At 39.9% G+C, this 17,273-nt stretch overlaps 1 long non-coding RNA gene across 1 annotated transcript; it reads right to left on the minus strand.

The window, feature by feature from the left end:
* Nucleotides 1–589: 589 nt before the first annotated feature.
* On the minus strand, nucleotides 590–3,163 carry LOC134874416 (uncharacterized). Its single transcript, XR_010167059.1, has 3 exons — nucleotides 2,967–3,163; nucleotides 2,390–2,483; nucleotides 590–791 (listed from the first exon to the last, which is right to left on the minus strand). It is a non-coding gene; the product is annotated as an uncharacterized LOC134874416 (long non-coding RNA).
* Between the last annotated feature and the right edge of the window lie 14,110 nt (nucleotides 3,164–17,273).

Below are 17,273 nucleotides of genomic sequence, written 5' to 3' on the forward strand. Positions count from 1 at the left end.
AAATGATCACAAATATCTTTGATAAATTCTGATGTGCACTTGAACTCGAGTAAAATCATGCAAAATTCATGCAGTTCGAAATAAATGCACATTGTGTCAGAGGGCAATAACAAGCCGTCCATTACAGGTAGACCGTGTTGACTTGGCAGGTGTGCCTCGGAGATCAAAAGCTCTTATCAAGACTGTAATTTGTAGATATTTAAGCCATATCAGACATCTTTCATACAGAAACTAATACCTGCATGGATGGATATAGTTTCTACATCTAAGAATAAGAGCAGTGCAGGAAACATTAGGTGAAACGGCAGGGCGAATGCTTGATTTTCTGGTCATAACCATTCCATCAGTTAAATTTAGCCATTCATTTGAGCCATAAAATTGAAGTATGAAAGCAATTATTGGGTATTCATTTGCAAATATTATTCTACAGCAAAGTTTCTGTGATTACTAAAGAAATGGAATCCAGTTGTTCCAGATAAGACCAGTGCAGCACCAGATCAGATTAAATATTAACAACATGTTAACATTAGCAGAATTATTAACTCTAAATGTCATCTGCTGTAGTATTCAGTAAGTAAAAACACTCAAATTATTTCTCAAAACACTTTACTTCCATCAGTATTTCTTACAAAAAAAAGAAACAAATTATCATCATCAAATGTCTTCTGGCGGTGTGGGATCGACCAGTAATAATCAAATATAAATGTCCATATCCAATGTCATCGGAGACTGAAAGGCTCGTCAGCCACTAAGACGTCTCCATCTTGTAACCATGTTTTTCCAGCTCCGCTCTGCAGGGAGTAAAAGAAAAACAGAAAGATCAAGTTAAATGATTACAGGTGGGCGGTGGAGGCATAAGTACCCTCTGCTATTGATTGTAAGAACCATTAAGAGATGGGAGTGAAAAAATATAGAAATATTGCATAATGCGTGCAGCTATAGATTTGATGATTACATATGGCAGCTGTGCCCTTTAACTGTAATGATATCTTTAAGAAACAGCTTAATAGCATGGCTCTCATAATTGGCCTAAATAAAACAACAGCATATTACTATCTAAAGAGTAATCAAATAAAAACAGAGCAGCCACTTCAACAGTTATTGATTATCCAACAAATGGAGTGTAAGCATGACTGATCTCATGATAACTTTGTGAATTTCAAGGTGTTTAAAGCACAATTTCAGATACAAGTGAAACATGCAGCTGTCGAGCAATTAACAACCTCAGATTTAAGGAGGAGCTGCGTGTTGGGTGCAAAGTAAGACACCAAGAGTGCAAACACACTATTTGTTTCATGCCATTGCCAACTTGAAGATGCATGAATTTGATCAACAATGAATAGTTCAAAGAGAAATCTGCAATACGAAGTTTTTTTAAATAGAGATGCACCAATGGCAGTTTTTATGACAGACTCTGATCTGACTTTCTGCAGATTAAATTTTCCCTTACGAACTCAAATTGTCAGCATTCACCAACATTGTTGTAACCTTTCTTTAATGGAAACTCTTAATTAAATTATCTTCATAAAAATCAAACAAAAAATAGCAATATAACCATTTCTATATGAAATGTTTTAAATTTGCCAGAGGAAATAAATGAAACAGATCTAAATAAAAACACACCTGAAGTTAAATCCTATCTTCCACACAGACCTGCATGGTGTCTGTATGTTGCTGTGATGTCTCTCAGCTGTCTTAAGGTAGATGGCCAGGAAGCTTAAAATCACTACCGACAACCTACCTGCTTTTGGCTATAATGTATGCTGTTTAAAGTAAATAGCATCACATTACAAAATCTAGATTTTAAGTTTAAGCGCAAACGTGGGAAGATGGTGTCTTCCCCTTTTTAAGTTATTATGTCACCAGTTTAATCTAGAGATGATAGGGAGGCCGTTTGGTGCTTAGACATAAACATTGTTGTACAATTTATGCAAGTACCAGCCATGTTGGCTGCCGAGCAAATTCTCAATTGTTTGTTTGTTTGTTTGTTTGCATTCCTCCTATTGCAATTTCAGAAAGTGCACTTTAGGAACGCACTGTTGCTGGTATAGTTGTGATGTTCTGTGTCGTCAAGTTTTTCGAGTATATTTTGGTGGGCTAGTCCACAGCTAACTTCTGTTGTGCAACCCTGTGTTGCATTAAAACAATAAATGAAACAAGATCTTTATATTTCGAAATCTGTCAAGGTTCAATGTCTTGTTGTTACATTGCTGTAGTACAGTGTATGAGATGAAAGGTCGTCGATGTATGAGATGTATTTTCTGTTAATGTTGATTATTATCAGTGACCACAGTGCATTATAATGATTTTCTGATTTGCTGTGCTATATAAAACTGACAGCCAATGAGGGGATGTATCTTAAGATTTTGAAATGTATTGATATTGATACCTCAGTTGATTTGAGAAATCATCCTCTACGTTGTCATCATCCCAGTTGTCTTCCCACACATGAGCATCTTCATCTTCATCCAGCCCGGTCCAATCTAGGAATTATACAGTGGGAAATTAAAAACATAGTATTGGTGACAAATCCTGAATTCTAGGCAAAAAAAGGCTTTAAAACACTATAGGTGTTGTTGAGTGTAAACGTTCACCTCATGGGATTATGCTCAGTGTTTACCTGAATGGCTAACTCTTTAGCTAGTTAGCACTGCTTTTAGCAATATAGCTAATGCCTCGATTCTGTCAGAACAACATACGTGAATGTGGATTAATACAAGCACAATGACTGTAAGATAGGAGAACAGTGAGCTCTATGAGTCGACACGTTTAGTGAAGGTATAAGTAATATACGTGTTATGACTTTGTGGCGTGTAACAAGAAAGACTCTGCAAGCTAATGCTAACATGGCTAGGCTAGCTGAGTCACTCCTGAAGGGCCCAGCAGCGAACCAAAACAGGTACAAATAGCCAGTAAAAAATAAAACAAGAAAATTATGATGCACAATATTTTCTTTATAAAATTACCCTCGGCTGGGAATTCCTCAAACTCATCATCCTCCTCCAGTAAGCCCAGGTCCACGGTCTGTTTCTTGTCTGACATGTTACCAGTGTGACGGTGTGTTTCTGTGAGTGAGCGGCTCTCTTTCTGAGGAAGAAGCTGCTCGAGCGGGTACAGACTGCGGTAACTGCGCAGGAGAGCGCAACTCACCACGTTTTAATGCAAGGCATGGGAAGGGAAGGGAATGGAAGGGAAGGTAAGCCCATTTTGTTGTATTTAGCATATTACATTACGACTACAATAACAATTGTATTTACTTGAATATGCACGTGCACTCACTCAGGCTATGTAAAAAAAAAATTCACTGCAAAGATTAACACAGACAGTTGTCATAAGACATAGATAAGTCGATAAAATCGTGGAGGGCAATTCACAAAAACCTAGACCGGTTGTTGTGTTTGAAAACTGGCCTTGCTCTTCTTGTGCATTAAGAACCCATGTGTTTGGGCATGATATAATACACAAGTTATATACAGTATAAAATCCCACATACTGTGCGCCCTCCCATTCCACCCTGCCATGACCTCTTGCCACCCCATGTAAAGTGTTCTAGATCCTCAACTGCACTAGTTGAGATAAATTCATATGTGTATGGGCATGGCGTATAAGTAACTTTATGATGTGTTTTGGTTATAAAAGCTGCCATTTAGACCTATGTCAGCATTAAAACCTTTAAAGTATAAAATAAATATGGTTTCTAACTTACTAAGTTCATTCAAAAGACAAAGTGGGTGAAGAGGGGTATACATCTCCATTATATGAGTTGTATCTTTATTAAAAAGTTTAATAAGTCAGTAGTCTGACAGTTTACTGCCTTGTCATCCTGAAAATACAAAATAAAATGAGTGAAACAGAAGTCAGATAGTGACCTGTTGTTGTCACCTATTGCATGAGCATTTGTAAAAGATACAGTCCACATAGTTGTGGTGTCTTTGGAATTTTAATAGGTAGTCTATGCTGTTACATACTGAAGCATCAGCTATTTTACTAGGCAAATAAGATGTGTTTTCAATTATTGAAATGAGATTCTCATTTTCCCCTGTTTTTTTAGTTTTAGCACTAGCAAAGTGGAAACTAATGTGCATATTGATGTCATTGATGTAATGTTGTCTTTTGGTTTATCGAGTGGAAGTGAATATTTCTTACATAATTAAGTTTCAGATTATTCTGAATCATTTCAATATGCTCAGATCTTAATGGACTGGCTCTACTTTCATCATTTTATGTCAAACTCTTAACAGCATGGCACCTTAATTAAAGATGTGAAGAGCAAAAAAGCGTAAAAGACTTTTAGATGAATTTGATTTGATGTGAACTTTAAAACAATCTTGCATAAATGGATTTAATATCCTTTGGACTCTCCTGGCTTGTACTAAGTTTGTGTTTTGTTTATGACTTTCCTTCACCTGTTGGATAAAGATGATTTAAATGGATAAAACTAGGGATCCTATAAAGCATGCATTTGCTTGCTTATGCGTTATTTGATGATTTAATGGTTTTCAATAATAGTGGGTTGATATTTAAAAAGCAAAGCTTTGGATACTAAAACAGAAAACTATTTCTTATTTGCCCCCCTGAAATGTCTCATTGTATATTGCAATCATTTCCAAACACACACTCTCTCTCTCTCTCCACCACAAAAGCCTTGTACAATTCTCTTTCCTCAAAACATATGCACACAAGTCAGTCAAATTTCAGCAAGATCTTCCGTTTAGGAACAAATGCACATTGTAACTCATGTGGCCTGCTCAAATAATGAAGCGGCAGCCACAGCTTAGGATGTATTTTAGATAAATGAGAGCGCACATTTACCACAAAACCACTCGCACCACAATGAAAATTGCTCTGCAGCTGTCATATGTTGACAGATGGAGCAAACCTCAACTTAGGCTCTACATACTTATTCTATTTTCAAATTATTTTGTAATCATCCTAAGCCTTTACACATGACAATGCCACAACATTCAGAGGAAAGAGGAACAAGACATGGATTAAGAGTGCAGGAAGTAAATGCCAATGTGTTTAAATGGCTTGATTCCAGTTAGAAATATATGCACGAATTAACTACAGGTTTTAGTTATTACAGAATATTTAAAACATGTCTGCAAACAAATCAGAATAAAATAAGTAAACATTTTAAATGTATTTTAATTTGATGAATGAATATGGTTAAGGCTGCATTAAACAGTTATTTTCTAAATAAATGGCCAATTGTTTGAGTTTTAAAATGGGGAAATATAATCAAAGTCAAAGTCCACTTTATTGTCAAAGTTTCCACACGTGTTATACATACAGAAAATTGAAATACTGTTTCTGGCAGTCCCACAGTGCAAATATAAACAGGTCATATAACATAGAAAGATAAGAGCGTAGAAAAAAAGGGGAGGGGGGTAAAAAGGGGTATACAGAAAAAGAAAAAAAAAACTAAGTATATATACATACGTATGTTCGACACAATCTACACAGTTTGACGGTAGTGCAAGTAGTTCTTTAGTGCAAAACCTATATATATATATACCTATACCTACCTTGATGAATTTCAATGTCTTTTGTTGTTGTGCATATTTTTAGCATTTTTGCCTGAAAAATTATAAATCGATTTAGAAAATAGCTTTAACTAGGGCCCTACTCTAAGAACATGTATCATCTATTTCTGATATTTCTAACAAAAATGTTGTGTGAGAGACTGTAAGATAAAAAAGACGGGTAAATTTATAAAATTACAACCAGTGTTAATATAATTTACATCTCCAGTAGAGAATTTGATAATGAATAATAGTCTGCCTTGCTATAGCTGCCCTTCCTAGCTGATACTGTTTCCCTTGTCACTCAGTCTCAGATGCAGGTGAAGTCCTGGGAAGTGGCTGCTACGTCCGCCCAGCATACCTGAGACTGCAGTTACACCGCGCCTGGCGCCTGAAGTCTCTGCTCAGGTAAAATAGGGAGGGGGTGGCGGGTCACATAAGGGAGATACAACATGGCCACCGCAGACAGACTCCACTGCAACTTACGTCTGAGTAGCAGCATCACATTTCTGTCCTTTCACAAAGCCCTCTGGGAAAGGACAGGTCGGCAGCCGCTGTAAGTACACTGAAAGAGACAAACGGGGCAGACAGAGGAAGACTCCAGCTGAAGCCTGCCTGGCCAGTCTGACAATCTAACCCCCCCCCCCCCCCTCCATCACCCCCTACAACTACTGCCTGGCTCTCTATCACAGGCCCTGCTCATGATATGGCCTTGAGGCGCTGCACAGTTAGAGGTGGATGGATGGAAATGAGTGGATATTTAAAATAAATGACTTAAGTGTGTTTCACCAAATAATTCAGATCACGTCCAAGAGATAACCCACAAGACCTCTCCTTCCACTTGTCAGAAAGTGGCAATGCATAGAAGACTGCAGTCCGTCTGCTGTCTTGTCTAGCCTAATTCGCTGTACCTGTGGACACTTTATGGACCTTTTTACTTTATCTAGACACCCCCTTCCTATGGTGCTGCTCAAAGCTGAGCATGTGCATACCTTAGAAAGCTTAATTTTGTTGTCAAAGCTGTGAAGTATTAAGACAAGAAAGTAACAGGAAATATGAGCTCAAAGAAATGCCCTGAGACATACAAGAAAGTGATCATCGTGGATTAAGGGGACTTAACCAGCCAATTAATGAGGCAAATCCAAGAAAAAGCGTGTAAGCTTCGCTCCTAGGAAATCTGCGGAGAGAGCGATATGCTTCCAGGATATGTCTGTCAAGATCCTGTATTAAATTTAATCCCAGCCAGTCAGTAAGTCTACTCCTTTGTGTGTTGTGTGGAAACCCAGTCTCTCGTCATATAAATACATACATCTACTAGAGAACAGTGGAAATTGATTATTTCAAACTTGGTAATAAAATTCCCATATGTGTCAAATTAACAATAAAAAAAGGATCTTTTTAGGTTTGTTTTGCACCACAGAGCCGTTTTTCTGGGGGTCCTATTCATTGAGATATCTGTCATGACGAATTTAAGTTTCATATTTTCCCCCCTGTCCGTCTTGAAAAGCTCTGTCATCTTGGGCTTGAGGTACAGTTTGCCAAGAGGCTAATGGCCCTTTATGACAGTACAATCTGATGCCTGTGCCGGCTAGCCTCCAGGTAATCCTGTCCACCTCGGCGGCTTAGCCCTGCTCGGGCTTAAGTTGCATATTTGGTTTTTATCAGGAAACTGCTGATAAATGCTATCAGCGAGGGAGAAATGAAATATGGGGGGTCTAGCTCCTTTTTGCCTGAGCCCCTAGTTGAAATCTAGAGTTGAGGAACAATGACACCTCTATTGGTGGAGCTAGACTGTCTGTATAGGGTTGAAATAAACACCATATGACTCAAGATTTTTATTTTGAAATTCTGTTTAATATTGTTACCAGCAATTACAACTCACAGGCTTTTTAGAAACCATTTTAAATTTTAAATTTCTTCGCATAAATGCATGATAATCCTGCTGCTCAACACTTCACTCACAATTGCTGCAGCTATTCTTTTAGACCTCCAAAATATCATTTAATAAAATTATTAAATTACATGCTAATTTATTTGCAGTAATGTGCGCTAATAGTGTGCTACCTCTGTGTCCATGGTCCAATGCCATGGACCTATACTATACATGAAAAGCACTCACACACTCTTACCATAGGTGACAACCCCCTCTATGAAAAGCACTCTTATTGGAAGTACCCATTATCTGCAAAGTCTATCTTCATGCTGACACAAAGTCATTAGCTTAAGCTGTCCTCTTTGTAAAATCATTGTTAATTTCTTTGGCAATTGTGCATGGTGATTTGACACATACTTTCATTGAGTGCTTAAAATAAATTACAGGTAAATTAAATAATGGACCCAACAGATATAAAATATTACACAGCACATATATCCAACTGACTGAGCTCTGGGATCCCCCTTGAAAATACAAAATATGGTAATATGGTTTACATTTTCTTTATTTAGGACAAAAAGGTAAAAGGATACATGTTCTCATCTTATTGAGGCTCTGCTAACGTAGGCCTAAAGTGCATCTATTGTGCCGTGACATGTCCCAAGATCGGCGCCACAAAAGGGCTTTGTGAGAGATGACACAAGTCACATGTCCATGAAACATGCGGGTTACCTTTCTTGCATTTTTGCTTGAACAAATATGCCTTCCTTTTACCACACTTTATACTGCTTTTGTCGGCTTGATATTTTTAAGAGAATTATTACATATTCTTTGTATCCTCCATATTTATGTGTGTTTCTTTTCTCCCGTTTTCTCCCTCTTTTCCTCTCCACAGTCATTTTCTATTTCTCTATACTGCACGCAGAAACAGAAACGCCTCCCCCTCTCTCTAGTTATAGTCATGGTATATCAAAGTGTGTGTATCCCCCCGTGTGTTCAGTGACTGAGTGACAAGACCTGCTCTGCTCCTCTGTGACACCTGTCAGAGCCTCGTCCGTCGTCTGTGTGCAAAGATGGAAATGAGCAGGAGTGACACAACATGCCAGAGGTGACGGTGACGGCTCACTTCTCTCCCCCGGCTTCTGAATCAGTTGCACAGCTCGCAGCTCGTGGGATGGCTGGGGAACAATAATTATCCACTCCGAAACTTTCAGATGAACCTTATTTGTGATGCAGTGATGTCACACTCACTTTGACATTTGAGTTGTAATGCTAGGTGATGTGGCGTGACGGTTAGTGCCTGTCAAAATATGTTCAACTGCAAATAAGTTTGGAAATTATGTTGCTAGATCTATTTGTCTACATTGCCTATATATAGATATATGTATATGCATACAAGCCTATAAACGTTAAAGCCAGATTATGCAACTTTAAAAGGAAAACATATCTTCCTTTTACAAACTAAAAGCTGTCTTCAAAAAATTGCAACATTGCTCAATTCAAAGCTCTCTATTTCAGCGTAATTTGGTCCGATTTGATCAGTGTCTTATGGTAGTGAAGGTTGGAAAAGGTCAGTTTGCTGACTTTTTGCTCTGTTTCTGCTCATCTATGCTACTGTAACAATTAGGGATGATCATTTTAAGTAATTTCTATATGAACTCTCACATCTATCTATCTATCTATCTATCTATCTATCTATCTATCTATCTATCTATCTATCTATCTATCTATCTATCTATCTATCTATCTATCTATCTATCTATCTATCTATCTATCTATCTATCTATCTATCTATCTATCTATCTATCTATCTATCTATCTATCATATAATAGTACTTAGACCTGTCTGCTCTGCACAGACTAGACATTTTAGCAAACAGTAGTTTAGCATTATCCTATCTGTGTATCTGCAGTGGCTGTTGTGCCTTCAATCTACATTGCTAGGTGATACCCAAAGCACATTGATCCAGCTGCAACTGCAGTGTAATCCAACTCTTTTCATTGTTGATTTGCCATAATCTCTAACTGACTAACCCTCCACAATTTGGTTTTGCTGAATTCCGTGAGTATAATCCCCAACATGTGGCCGTTCCTAGCCCCGGAAAAGTCTGTGATTGGTCTGATTGATAAATGAAGCCCTCCTTATGCTTTTGGTCGTCCGTTCGAAGGGGGCCTCTGTGGGTCTGGACTATGTCCAGGAAACCCGGGACAGCCACTTATTAAGTAGTTAGACCCTCATGACGAGGCTGCAGACAGGGACCACTGGTGGTCACCTGGGTTTGGATTTAGCTTTGGCATCCCTCAGCCATCAGTCAGGTCTGCAGGTCTGACTGTGGTTACAGGTTGTGAATGGGTAACAATCCTCTCTTCTGCAATGAGGTCAAGGGTTGTGTGTTTGTTCAGCCTGGTCAGCTAAAAACACACGATTATTAGTGCTTTATCAAAACAACAGAAAACCACCCTGTGTTGTTTGAATGAGCATGTTAACTATCCAACTTTGTGCACAGAGTAGGAAAACATGAAGTCTAACATTGTCATTAATCATGTTCAGTCCTTGTTAACCCCTTTTATAACAATTTAAATCTCCTCACAGGTATTCTTATGCTTACTGGGGGAAGTTAATGATAAAACAGAGAGGACGATATGCAAGAGTAGACATTCAACACCCCCCCTTTGGTAAAGTCATTACTGTTTCTAAATTGTTTCTTCTCCTTCGATGAATTTTTAAACAAAGATGCACAGTGTGTCTGTTCATTGTCAATTTAACAAGTTTCAGGGAGAAAAAGAGCAAATAAACATCTTAAATTAAGCATAGAAGAAAGACTTTACTCCAAATATTTAGGATTAAATTAATGTTTCCTTAGCTTGGTTCTCAGTCACATACAAAATAGGGGGACGATATCGTTAGCAACATGCATGATTTATCCTTTAATCTATATTTTTTGCACCGGGTTTTAATGATGCAGATAAATCCTCACAACATGACAAAACGCAACAGTTCCCGCATACTTTGCCATTTAATGGTAAACATCAGTTAAGTCCATGCAAGTATGAAACCAAAAATGTTTTGGATGACCATGAGCACAGCTTAAGTGGCTCGGCCAATGCTGTTGTGCTCAGGATCGGAGTAAAGCACCCTGGGTAGAGCCCAGATGAAACACTAGGAGGTGAAAGGGAAAGCGGTGATTTGTCATTAAGACTTTTCAAAGAAAGGTCAATGCCAAGGGTCCAATTTATGCTTGTTATAATTTCACTCCAATCGTTACCCCATGCCCCTAAACACATTCTTCTTCCATGTTTCCAGAGAACACCACACAAGCTGCAACTGGCTGTATGTGATTAAATTCCAATCTACCACATTCCTCACAATGCCAGAAATGTTTTCATAATGTTGTTATAAATTATCCTATTGAATTTTTACATATCAATTGTTGTTAGCAGTGTGTGTTGAGTGTGATGAAACCCAGTTCAGCAGCATTTATAGCACCATTGTTTGTCATGTTATATATTTGGCAACTGCCTCGCACTGTAATCGACTTTGGCTTCGGGTCGGAGCTGTTTCTGCGCTCATTAATACGGAGAGAAGGTGAGGAAAGCCTATTTCAGTATGACTGCCAGGTACAGTTTCTCTTGGCCCGTGTAGCATTTGTAAAACATGCTCTCATAAAACCGAAATCAAACGCTCCAATTCTTGAATGGGATGTTGGAAAATTATTTACAGGCAAATAAAAGTTGCGTGCGACCATGTAAAAAGCAGCCAGTGTTTTGGTGCATGGTTCTGTTTAGCAGAAATCATTTTCAATCCGACATCTTGGAGTGTCGCCAGTGATTTGCTCCAGACTCTTGTTAATCCTTTGCACACACTTGAAAGTTGATCATCTGAATTTAACACAGCTCTCACACAACATGATTGGTTTTGTGTATGTCCATACAGTTGCTTGTTCATGTAGTTTCTTGTCTGTAGTGTACTGCTTTTCGTTTTCTTAGTACTTGTACTCTGTGCAATGACAATAAAGTGGAATCTAATCTAATGTAGTGGGAGATAAATTGCCTTTTCATTAAAAGTATTCAGATGCTGCTCGATACCTTCCTGCACGCACACACAGACACAGATGTGCATCATCACTGGGTGATTGTTGGTGACCTTGGCTGATTGAACTCGTAGAGGGCAGCCAGTCTTGCAGCTGGGGCCGCTGTCTGGCTGGCCAGGGCAGTGGGGTGCTAAGGAGAGAAATGGTAGCGTGACTGTGAGGGACTGCCGAGCAGCCATATCATGACCCCAGCAGACACACTCCCAAGTCTGCGCACTGTGCTGCACTTGTTTCCCTGGCAGAGACGGCAGAGACAAAAGAGCAAGGAACTTCCCCAGACCTTCATTTGGGGTTGTTTGGACAACTCTAAGGCCCCCACAGTGCCCCCAGGGGCCTCTCAGCTGGCCCGGAGAGAGGGCGACCAAGTAATAAGGCAAAGCAGTGAATACTGAGCAATTAAGAGGGGCAGTGTGTGTGTGTGTGTGTGTGTGTGTGTGTGTGTGTGTGTGTGTGTGTGTGTGTGTGTGTGTGTGTGTGTGTGTGTGTGTGTGTGTGTGTGTGTGTGTGTGTGTGTGTGTGTGTGTGTGTGTGTGTGTGTGTGTGTGTGTGTGTGTGTGTGTGTGTGTTAGGAGCTATAAAGTGAAGAGGAATCTATGACATCATTGTTAAAGGGAATTTATAAAAGCCATTTGTGGCATGTGCTGGTTCAGATTTCCTATGATAATGAACAGTCATTCAACCCGAAAAGCTGCAGTGTCTCCTTTTTTGCATATTAGTTGATGACGTTCAATAGAGTATAAATCTTGAATCTGTTCTTATTATTTTGGGGAATGCCTTCCTTGATATGGACCATGTCTATGGATTTTATGATCACATAAAGTCTGTTCCACTCTATTATTATCGCTCAAGTATACAGGAAACATGCATAAAATCTAATATGTGCGTAGTTTATATAGCCATATCCAATGTTTATAGAACAATGACTCATGGTTTCTGCATTGGATGTTTATTTGTTTGTTTATTTGTTGGTCATATATTTGGTGGATAATAACCTACCTCAGCGAACCACATAAAGCGAAAGGGGAAACATTTGTAATGGCAATTGCGCAGCTTATTTTTCCACCTCAAGTAATGGCAAAAAACTGTAAATAAAACAAGCTGTGAAAAGTTTTCGTTGCCTTCGTTTAAGAGAAACCCAAGTGAGCCTCGTCTACACGTGATTATTAACCTTTTATGGAGCAACAGAAAGAAAACAATTGCAAAGCTTTTAGTAAAGAGGCTTTTGTGAGTTAAGATGCAGAGGCTTCAAGGAAGTAGTTGAAAGGGTGAGTCAAAAAGTCATCAAAAGAGGTTTTTAGAGAGGTCAATGACTGAGAGAAGAAAGGTTTGGGTGTAGTTACATGAACGCAACTTGGCCTCGTCGGATGACAAATTGTCCGGCAGTGGGACAGGACGGTTCAGCCAGCTGGTTGGCCCCATTGGCGGGCTGATTGATGGTGTTGATGTTCTAAATCGGCCGCCAACACACCAAGTACAGGACTCGTAATAGCGCAGCTTTAGATTGGCCCTGTAGATAGCAGGAAGTGGATGGGGGGATGTAAGGAGGGGGAACTGCAGGGGAAAAAGGACAAGTTCTCATGCATGCATACCAGGATACGATGTTTGAAAGTGCAGCTGCTGGTTTAAAGAGTCCTACAGTCCATGGAGGGGAAGTTTAAAGAGGGGATTCATGGGTTAGTGAAACTTGACCGACTGCTAACCATCCTGATAGTAATGGTACAAGTGTGTGTTGTACATCATATCACCCAAGCATCTGCATTATATATTGCTTAGTCATGTCTCAGCAAATGCAGGGTCATCTTCACTTAGACAAAAAAGCTTGGGGTCAAGGCGTGATCATTACTGTCGGACAGAGGTCAGAGCCGATGTTCTCATGTCCCAATCGTCCGATCTACAATGGTAGCGGTGAAAAAAGAACAACTTCCCTAACTAATTGTAACAGCACCCCCTTTATTATAGTAACATGCTCTCTTAATAACAATGGACCTCTGATCAAGAGCAAAGCAGTCTGGGATTGTGTGGGAGGTTTTCAGTTCTCGACGCACGCAAAGGTGAATCGCAGGGCAGTTCATGGTTGCTTTGGATGCCTTCCACCGTCCTCGCAGAAGTAAATGAGATTTTCCTAAAAGTAATTTTGAAGCAAGTCTAAAGGCTAGTTCATTATTAGCAAAGTTAATGGGACTCACCCACCTAACTACAATGAATCAACACACATACATGTCCTGTAGCAATCGACCTACGTAAAGGAAATTGTTCATAAAAAAATATGTTCAACCACTTTCTTCAAAGAATATCTGCTGAGAGGCCAAAAAAAAGAATCTGTGATATTTTGTTGATGTATTTTGTTTGATAAGGCTGCAGAATTGTTATTATTATTTGTATTATTATTTTCCTGCAGCACACAAACATGTGCATGCAGGTGTTTTATAGTAGTTTTCCTAAAAGTCCTCTCATGTGATAAAGTGCACACTTTTATTAAATGCTTTTACCTCTGTGAGGAGATGATAAAGAGTTTAGAATGATGTAACTTTGAGTTGACCTGTTCACTGAAACACCTCTTCTCTTCCATTATGCGAACATCCGCAGCTCAGAATGATGAGCACTGAAAAAAAAAGAAAAGTGCACATATACCTAGTAATATCATCAGTGGCACTGCACACTGTACACAGCAGCAGTGTGAAGAGGTGAGCCCTGTCTCTAATGAAATAAAATCCAGTTTATTCTGGATAGCAATCAAATCGTATGAAATTGAAAGACTACATCAACCTGAATCATGCTTGATTGCTTGGCACTAAAGGGCACAAAGGTTGGGATTATCACTGCTTTTATCCTAAAAACTTTGCTCATGCTCATCTATGGAATACTAACGTGTTCCTCTTTCTTTGATATGTCAGTAGAGCGCATTACTTCAAAATAAAAGAGGGCTATCATCTGCATCTTTTGACAATTTTAAACTACGAGCATGATGAGATATTTGTGATTTTAAAGGAGATGACACATCTTCGTCTCAACTATTTACTGGCTGAGAGGACAGTCCTTTCAGCATGTTTAAGTGTTAAAGTATTTTAGACATCTTCAGGTTTTTCTACTGAGTCTATTCATTAGCCTTTTAAAGGCCAGGGAACACAGAGGAGTTCAGGCCGGCTGGTTGGGGGAAGATAATGGGCGAGGAGCCAGGGAGTCGTCTGTATGAGCTGTTGTTGGGCCAACGTCCTTCTGGCCTTGGGCCGCTTGCAGTGGCGTCTATGAACCAGTCCCATTGTTAAAAGCCATACATGTGCAGACATAGGCCTACTCACACACACACACACACACACACACTCAGACATAATGGACAGTCACGTGTGCTTGGGAATACAGAATTTCAATGTCTGGGAACAAGTTTTCATATCTCTAATTGTTCCAGAAGTTAAATGATCTAATTAGTTATAAATGTAATCAATAAGTCTTTTCAACATATTAATTTAAAACATAAATACATTATTTTACAAATTACCAAACAACAACAGTTATTGAAAAGTTCCCACATCCAAACCCTGCGCCAAATTAACACAAGCTTCTTCTTCCTTACGTGATTGGTTGCTTAAGGTGTTTGGGTTAAATTGCCTGTCTGTTGGTCTGGCATGCTTGTGACAGCGCTTCAATTTTGTCTATGCCTTTTCATTTTTTGTCAGATAAATTGCTTGTGTGCTTCTGTTGAGGGATTTTTTTTAACTAAAGAGGAAAACCCTTTTCGCAAAAACAACCGTGTGCATGTGGACTAGGCTTGAGATAACATGTTGACAAAAAAACAAAGAAACAATTGACTCTGTTTGATCCAAAGTTCTAACTCACACATACACAAACAAACACACACACACACACACACACACACACACACACACACACACACACACACACACACACACACACACACACACACACACACACACACACACACACACACCACACACACACACACACACACACTTCTACACACTGTCCTCCTTTTTTCAGCTTTGCAACCACCCAGTGTATGATCCACTCTGGACGTGTGTGCAGAGGTGTCATTTTCACCCTTTCCTGCTGTATTAGGACACCCCCTACCACACACACACACACACACACACACACACACACACACACATACACACACTCACACACCGTTAACCCTGGATTCTTGGATAATTTTGGTCACTTTTCACCCTTGGCAGACTAGTGCTGTACAAATGACAGAGGCAGAGCAGGCCTTGCAGCTGTGTTTCTGAGACCTTATCCACCCCTTAAGAGGCGTAAACACACACACACACACACACACACACACACACACACACACACACACACACACACACTTGTTCACACGTACTACCAACAGGCACAGCAGTAAAAAAAGTAAACTGTGCTAACCTTACTATTATGTGCTGTGACGTGTGTGTGTGTGTGTGTGTGTGTGTGTGTGTGTGTGTGTGTGTGTGTGTGTGTGTGTGTGTGTGTGTGTGTGTGTGTGTGTGTGTGTGTGTGTACACATGTTCATGTATGTGTGTGTGTTTGATTGTCTCTTCCTCCTTTATCTTGTTCTCCCCATGTCTCTCTCTCCATCTGCCCCCCTCCCCTCTCCCTCTCTTGTCCTCCTCCTCTCAGATCCTTCTTCCTCACCATGATTTCACAGACCTCCACTTACTCTATTGTGCCAGGGAACAAAAAATAAAAGAAACACAATCGCCCTGTCCTCTTTCTCATCTTAATAAGCAGCTCCAAGTTTGATAATTACACGTTCAGCCCGCCGCATGAGTTTCTATGCAATGTTCACATCAGGGAGAAAGCCATTGACTCCGCTGTTGAGGGGAGCAACTATTAGGAATGACTGACAACTGTCCCCCTCCCCTTTCGGTTGGGGCGGCTGTAAAAGTGAGAACAGCGACGATCAATTCTCCTCGTTAGGGTGTGTGTCCCTGAACAACACCATGCAAGCATCCGAGCAGCCAGCGGACCACATACGTCGCAAGACCCATAATCCATTCCATAACCTATCGCCATATGCAGCCGATTAATGGGGTTTCTGCGGAGCAAGCGCCGAGGAGACGGCCAGACTGAGGGTTTTCTTCTGTGGCGGAAGCCAATCTGTTTAGGATTAGGGGAATAACTGGTGTGGCTGACACCGAGGCATCCAACATGCAGTGCTAAGGAGAAGAGAAGGGGAGAGGAGAGAGAAAAGAGGAAGGAGTGCAGTGAATGTGTTGACAGGGAGCTGATTGTGTTTTGGCAGGGCTGTGTTCATTCGGTGATGGTCTGTGTCTACATCTGTTGATTGTCCAAAATCTAAGAGCCATCTGTGGTTGTTTAGTCCATTGCACTATATTTAGAAAGCATCTTCATTCTGGGATGTTTATTTCCATTATGGTTGATTGTTGCAAGTTCCAGATATTAGTAAATTCATTGATTTTGGAGTATCATCTTGTCCGAGATCATCAAAATAAAGGAAACACTGTTCTCCTCTGTTCGGTTTCAAGACTGTTTGAAGCAGAGACATACCTTATCTGACTCCTCCATACAGAGAGCCCTTCCTTTGTGAACCAGCAGCCCACTCAACCATTATGATGGCAATCTTGATGATTAAAGACCCGTGGAACAAACTGGGCTACCTGTTGCCATGATGTCATGTCTAGTCTAGAGCAACGATTAGGATTTGAGGCCATTAGAGAACTTTACTGGATGCTGTTTGTGGAAAAATATCAATTAGCTCTGGCTACAAAAATGTGGGTAATGTTTTGGGATCTGAGGTTCTGGCACATTTAGGAGCACATA

The sequence above is a fragment of the Eleginops maclovinus genome, chromosome 13 (genome assembly GCF_036324505.1).
Source record: "Eleginops maclovinus isolate JMC-PN-2008 ecotype Puerto Natales chromosome 13, JC_Emac_rtc_rv5, whole genome shotgun sequence".
NCBI lineage: Eukaryota > Metazoa > Chordata > Actinopteri > Perciformes > Eleginopidae > Eleginops > Eleginops maclovinus.